The following is an 8,606-nucleotide window of genomic DNA, read 5'->3' as shown; positions in this document are numbered from 1 at the left end:
ATGAAGCGTAGGTAGAAGTGTAAGGGATGCCCAGCCAAAGATGACATGTTACCAGTTACCACCAGATCATAAAAAAAACGTGCCACCTAACTCAATAAAAAAAACATGCCAACTAATATTTTTTTTAGGATTAAATATATTTTTGTCTTTCAAATTTATGATAAATTTATTTTTATCTTTTAAATTTAAAATTATTATTTTTAATCCTTATAATTTTTAAAAATATTATTTTAATCTCTTAGGTCAACAATAACATTTGGAAGGAATATATTGAGCCAGTTATATAGTATTAGTTAGAAATGACAACGGGCGAGGCGAGTACGAGTGTCATTATCTTCGTCCTCATTTTGGAATCATATACCCACTCTCGTCCCCATACTTGGAAGGTATAGAATTTACATCCTCATTCCCATCCTTATCCCTATGGAATATTGGATATAATATCAGTTCAAAATTTTAATTACATATTTTTCTTTTTGCAACAAAACATAAAAAACCAAAATTTTCGATATAGAGTACCAGTTACAAAATTTCATTAATTAAGTTTTATTTAGAATAAATTTAAAATAGAATAAAAATTATTTAAATACCAAATAAATTCTAAAAACAAAATATATTAAGTTTATAAAAATTTAAAGTGGATACAAGACATGGTAGATATGTATATACTTATCCTCATCTTTGTATCAGATTCAATAAATCATATTTTACCATCAAAGTTAGAGCGAGTTCAGACATTACTCACATCTACAAGTTTACTTATCATCCCTAGTATTAGCTGGATTTAATGTAATATTTTTATTAATAAAGACACTAATATAGGTAGATTTTATGTTATAATATTTGACAAATTTTCTAGCAAAATTTGAATATAAAGACTAAAACAAGATTTTTTTAACTAAAAAGACTAATTTAAAATTTGATGGATTAAAAACAAATTTATCTTAAATTTAATGAATTAAAAATATATTTAAACATATCATTTAAATATAAAAATTAATAAAATAATTTTGACCTCCTCCGACAAAGTCTTTGTCAGGTCGACTAAATAATCAAATTTATGGCAACATGTCTAAGACTGTTTTTTTTTTTTTTTTTTCCCAGTAAAAATGTCTAAGAATGTTCAACCTTAAGTGGGTGTTTACATTAGAAATGCTGAACTTTTACCCATCAAAACAGAATCAAGACTAACAAAATCCTATAAAACCCATCAGAATAATTCTAATTAATTAATTTAGAAAATCTTTTTAAAATCCAAATAGTACTTATTATAAAATTAGATATTTTATTTTAAAAGGGTTCTCTTTTCCTATCATGTTATTTTCTTGATAATTTTTTCCTGCTAATATTTACTTTTATTTCCTGTCAATGATAAGTCTTTTGACCGAACAACTCAAATCATCTCTAATTAACAAATATATTTGCGGACGATATAGTAATAAATTCTCTAAAAAGTTTTTTTTAAATTATTTTTATTTTTTATAAATATTATTTATTTATTTAATTTAATTAAAAATTACAAAATTATGAGTCTTATATTAAATATTTTTTCCTCTCTTAACATTCACTACAAAAAAAAATGTTACATAAACATATAAAAAGTGTTACTATAAGTATAATATATATATAAATATATATTTATTTGATATATAACTATACACAATTTTAATATTAATTTTGAATGAGATTTAATTATATATTTTGTATGTCACTATAACCTATACATGCACTTTTTAACAATATATCAATATATATTATACTTATTGTGTGAATAAAAATAATTTTTAATAAAACATATTGTATCACTATAAAATATATATTACTATATGATAATTTTCTTATAATGACTTGCAAATTTATTATTATTTTTAAGTTACAGCCATTGAGTGATCTAATTTGTACCGTATATTTGGTTCACTAAGATTCATGATAGCATATTATAATTATTAGAGGTTTTTCAACCTTTATTTAAGATTTTTATACCCATAGTCAAATGGATTTTTCTATTACGTTATTTCTTCTAGTGTAATAATATGATTGTAATATTTTGCAAAAAGGTAACCATATGATTACCCATAAAAATATGAAATTCAATTTAATTAACGCAAAAGCGATCCAAATGAACTAAACTAACCTATTTAGTTTTACATTGCACCGGAGGACATGGTGTTTTAGCAATGCATTTAGAAACATTTTGTAGCATTCCATTTTTTTTAAAATAAAATAAATAATAAATAATAAATTTAAATTAATTAAGATATAATATAAAGAAATATTTATATAAATTAAATGAAATAAGATGAGTTAATTGTAAATGGAGAGTATTCAATCTGAGTCTAACCTGAAAGTTTATTAAAAATTAAAAAACAAGCGGTTAAGTCGTATTACACATCTTTTGAAGCCCTAAGGAATGCTTGCAAAAGAAAATCTAAAGGAGACCACTGAAAGGAGTACAAAATAGTAGTTGAAGCTACAAGGAAAACATAGAATCGTGAGAATCATCACTCTAAGTAAGGGGGGAGTGAGATTATCACATATATGGGTATATGTAAGGGATAGAGGTAGAAAGGCAATCCCTAAGCCTCTTAGATTTCAAATTGAATTTTTATAGATGCCTTTGTGTGAAATCTATTGTTGTAGTTTTTCATTGTATTTGTAATTCATGCTTGAACTCTGATTGGATTGAAGTGAAGATGAATTCTAATATTTGAGAGTTCTTGATATGGATGAATGATTTAAAGTATGGCAATGCATAATGGTTGTTTTGTGTCATGCAATGTTAATACATGTATAAATTGAGTAAAAAAAAATGTGAATGTGAATAGACAAGTTGTGGAGAGCATAGATCACGTATACGTAGATCACGATTTTGTGGGTGTAGAATCTACAACCACATCGGACGTGCCTTCATGCAAATGCATAATTCCTAGCACTGGGCTTGAATGGGGTCAAGTGCAAATGCACAATTCCTAGCACTGGGCTTGAATGGGGTCACGCTAGGCATGAAGATGTCAAAGAAGTCTTTGACTTTCTTGCACCAGGCGAGAAGTTTCACTCACGCCTAGACCAAGTTGGACAAGCGAGTTTCCAAAGAGGTCCTTGACTTCTTGACGTTGGGCATGGATGATGAAGAGATTAATTTAGTACCACATATATATAAATTTAGGTGCATGCATTTGCACAAGTCATTATAATTATAATTATGAATGTTTAAATGACATGATTGCCCGATGTTGATGATGTATGAATGTGTTTTGAGTGGTGTCACGAAGATGAATGTGGTTGGATGTGAAGATGAGGATAAATGTAATATATATGATTTATGTGTTGAGTTATCTGTATGCTTTATATATATTGTACATGGGCAAGATGCATTCTCACTCCCTATATATTATTTTGTATGTATTTGAGTTGATCGTCATTTGCATGCTTAGACTAGATACAAGCAAAGGAGTTTGACGGAGGTGAGACTTAATGTTTTATAGACTTTAAGAATTGCTTTGCTAGTATGACATCAAGACATATAACATTATTTTTTTTTAGCAATAATAGGAGTTAAATTTTTATGAATGATTTCTCTTATTTGAAAGCTTAAGTAAATAGACGAATTGTGCCTTGTCATTGATTATATACGCTTTTATTTAAATTAATAGTTAAGTGCATTATTGCACTCTTTATAAATTCAATTACATTTTATACAAAATATGTGTTAATTAGTATGAGGAATACAAGTGTGTCGGCTTTTTGTTTACCAAGGGTTTGAATCCTTCTCTTTTTAAATCTTTAACAAATTCATCAATATTACCCCTTACAATGTTTCAAATAACAATTCATACCTTTATTTCAATTTTTTTTTATATGGACTCTCTATTCCTAATTTTTTTTCCTGATAATATAAAAGAGTGGAAAAAATGAACAGGGAATGTCAATTTTCCTATATCCATCTCTATGATATATGAATGTCGAAAAATCCTAGGATTGAAACTCATGTTATTTTAGTTAGATTTAAGTCGGAAAAGAATAATGTTTTGTAAACAGTAATTCATTTATTTTCAAATTAACCCATTTATTATCTATTATTTGATTGATTAATCCTTTAAATTGGAATGAGAAAGCCAAATGATTTGGTAATGTCTCACCAGGGGTTGAATCAAGATAATTTTGAATTAGAGTTTTAAATTTTTGTTCATCCTTCACTGCAATAATATCTTGAGATTTGCAATAATAACTTGGATACATCTTTGGTCACAATACTTTTTTTTCTTCTCAAATACATTATTCTTTGATATTACAAATTTTCATTTGAAATGACATTTTTTTTTATTTGATAAGGTATAATGCTCTTCTATCAAATAAGTCCCTCCCTATAAGAGTAAAGTAGTATCTTTAGTCACATTTTATGTTTAAGACAAGGTTTAGTTCCCAATTCTTAATTAAAATATACAAGTATCAAATTAACTAAGCTAACAAATTTTAACAAAATGACACTTTATAATCTCCAACATTTACCAACAATATAATGTTACATAAAATAAATAACTATAATGAAAGACACATGCAACACATCACTTAATGTCATCTTAAATATAAAGAAATTTTTACCAACTTTATACATATTATATATATATATATATATATATATATATATATATATATATATATATATATATATATATATATATATATATATATATATATATATATATATATATATATATATATATATATATGCTAGATCCAAATAAACTAAATTCAGTGATTTAGTTTCACGTTGCACTTAGTTAATTGTGATTCAAGACATATATTACATCTTCTAATTTGTTCATGATTCAATTTAATCAGGCATAGTCGTTACAATTTAATAACAGAATTTTTAAGAATTTTTAAGTCCTAATCTAGCTTGTCATATCATAAGAGTCAATCACAATACAAAAAATCCTTGTTACAATATCATTTTTCACAAATACATTATTCTTTACCATTACAGAATATCAAATTAATTCAAATGACACTTTAATTATGGGTTAATCATTGGAATGGATGAAGTCAAATGACTTCAAGAGATAAAAACATTTCAACTTGTACATATGTCTCATTTCAACTTGTGCATATGTGTGTGGGGTAGCCTTATTATAATCAACCACTCACTTGCTAACATTGTTCAATATACTAGTTTGAAAAACTAACGCAACAGTTACATCATCCTCCTTTAGAAGGGTTATAATGTTATAGTATCTCACCACTCAAAACCTGCATTGAGGTGTATCATGAGCTAACTTTACACAAACATAATAATTAATTTTTTTCTCTCTCTTGAAGTTATGGTTAGTAACATAAGGAAAATTATTTGTAATTTCAAATTTGTTTTTCTTATTGTGAATAGGTTATTGATCATACCTTTTTCTAGTTTGGTTTGTCTTACACCATATTTTATTTGACAGCCAAAGTTTTATTGCTCTTGCAATGGTGCACTGCTTTCTGGTTGTATTTTCAAGAATAACTAGATATAGACTGTGAGATGTGTGGATAAAAAAAACTATTTAAATAAAAAAATATTATTTTATTAGTTAATATATAAGTTTTATATATAATTTTTTTTAGTTATATAATATAAGTTTGTTATCAATTTTTTTTTACAACAAATAGATTTATTATTGTTTGTAATAGGAATTGTAAAGAAAGAAAATATTATTATAAATATTTTTGATATTTATTTAATATTTCATCCTTTATTTTTTTTTTTAGATTCAAATTTAAAAATATAAGAATCAAGTAAATAATCTTTTCAAAAGTCCAAATAAATATTTTTTTATAATTAAATTATAAAATAGTATATTTCAATATTTTATCAAATTAATAAATTGATAATAAAGAATACACATATATTTATTATTTTCAAATATGTAACACCACATATACAAATTCAATTGTTGAGAGGTTTTCCATTTTTTCCTATTGTTACTTAAAATTAATATTAGTAAAAAATTTATTATTATTTTTTTATTAATGAACATAAATATCAATTAATAATAATTATATTTTTTTATAGTGAATCTACAAAACTGAAGCAATATTAATTGATATTAACTGTAGATTCACTATTAAAAAAATTGCTTTTCCGAAAACTTAATAATTATTATTAATTGACATTTATGTTCATTAATAAAAATTAATAAATTTTTAATTAATATTAATTTTAAACAATAATAAATTTTTTTTTTTGCAAACCTATCAATAATTGGATTTGTATATGAGGAGTTATATATTGGAAAATAATTAATATATGTATATTCTCACTTTGCAAGTGTGTAATTCTATTTCCAGATCAATTTGTGGATAATTCAGTTAAAAAGATAAAAATTACATAATTCCTGTAATATAATATTTTTTTTGCACATTCATTAAAATTGTTTAATTCAAACTTTATTACAAATTTTGCATGTGAAATTTTATGATCTTTTCTAACTTAACCTGTAAAATAAAAGTAAAAAAGTTAGAGAACAATAAATTATATTAAAAGATATTATTAACAATCAAACTTACTTTTAACCATTTTTTTTAAATGAAACTTGTTTAAAAAATTTAATTATTTAATAAATGACTTTAATTATAAAGAAATCTTTTAATTTTTTTAAAAATTTAACATGGAAGGTTACAATTAGCTCTTTTGTCATATTTTTTTTTGAATAAATAGTGCACATTCATTAAAACTATTTAATTCAAACTTTTACATATTTTATGTGTGAAATTTGATGATATTTTATAAATTAACCTTTAAAATTAAAAAAAATTAGAGAACATATTAAAAAATATAATAAAATATATTATTAGCAATCAAACTTACTTTTAATTATTTTTATAAAATCAAATTTTTTTTGCAAGCTTAACTATTTAATAATCAACTTTAGCTATAGTGAAATTTTTAATCTTTTACAATTTAAAATGAAAGGTTACAATTATCACTTTTATCATTAAAAAATTGATTAAATTTTATAATATACTAATAAATATCATAATGATGTGACAATATTTTTATTTTGTAAGTTACAATTTATAAATATAAATAAATATTTGTTTCATTTATAACTAGTAATGATTATATATTATTATTTATTTTCTATAACTAACATTTTAATTAAATTCAATATCTTAATTACTCGAAAAAATCATCAAAATTTTGGTAAAAAAATTAATACAATCAATAATTACATATTGTTTTCTTTTCTTTGTATAGTTTATAATATTCATTTGGTATTTATTATTTTTTATGATTGATATTTTAATTAAATTTAGTTCCTTAATTTAAAATTAATATAATCAATAATATATATAATTAATAATTAAATATAATTTTCAATTGCAAGTTATTTAATACTAATAATTTATGAGAATATTTGTAAAAATTCAAATTTTATTTAAATAAAAAATTAAAAAAAATAAATATTGTAACTCTTTAAGAAGAAAAATAATTTAAAAAAAAGAGTGAGGCAAAAAGATAATAAAAATTATATATATATATAATTATGAAATTTAAATATTTTGATAAAAAATATAAAAAAATAAGTTTGACAGGAATTTTAAGAAGTTGGTGACATTCAATCACAATTGATTTTCCTTTAGAACAATGAAAACAAAATAGAAAAAATCACTTTTGTTATTCTCAATTTTGAAATTACACGAAACATGCGGCGTGCAAAATTGTGAGAAAAAAGGCTCATATGACTATTAAAATAAAATATCAAAAGATTATTTTCACAATACAAGAGTATTGTTTTGCTTGTCAAAATATTTGAGAAGAAACAATTTAAGAATATAATGTGAAAAAAAGCTACCTCGTAATTGTTTATCACCTCTCTCAATTTTTTGAATATCAATCACTTTTGATTTTATAGAAAATAGATATTCATATTTTGATTGTAAAAAAAATCATAAAATAAAAACCAATTTCATGGTAAAAAAATATTATTTTGTTAGTTTGTGAAATAGATTATCAAATCTCAAATTATGTGAGTGGAATCAAATTAAGAATATAGTAAAAAAAAAATTTACCTAAAAATTAGTATTTAAACATGTCATGATAAGCGACAACGGAAGAGCAGCCGTTAGGGTGGGAGAAGACATAGACAATGGGGAACAGTCATCCACGTAGGTGACAAAGGTACGGCCGTTGCAGTTTTTGCTTCAACAAAAAAGCTATGGCTAGTGAGTATTTAAAAGATTTATAGGGTGGAGAAGTGACAAGGACTGATAGATGTGATAGAGGGAAATAGATAGATTAGATAGAACATAGATATGTATGAAAAATAAATAAAGAGAGTGAGAGATAAATTAGATAGAATATAAATATGTAATATAAAAGGTAGAAGAGAAAAAAAAAATGTAATTTTTTTCATTTTTGACAAAGATTACCATGTGAGATAAAAATTAAACAAAAAGGATAAAAGATAAATTAGGTAAAACATAAATATATAATATAAAGGGTAGAGGAGAAAAAAAATAAGAAAAAAGAAAAAAATAATATCATTTTGATGATGAAATAAAAATTAGATAATAGAGAAATGAGATTTAAATTTAAATTCAAAAATATAAGAGTCAAGTAAATAATC

Source organism: Cajanus cajan, chromosome 10 (genome assembly GCF_000230855.2).
Source record: "Cajanus cajan strain Asha chromosome 10, NIPB_CcT2T_4, whole genome shotgun sequence".
In the NCBI taxonomy this organism is placed as follows: Eukaryota; Viridiplantae; Streptophyta; class Magnoliopsida; order Fabales; family Fabaceae; genus Cajanus; species Cajanus cajan.
Note: the sequence above shows the minus strand (reverse complement) of the source record.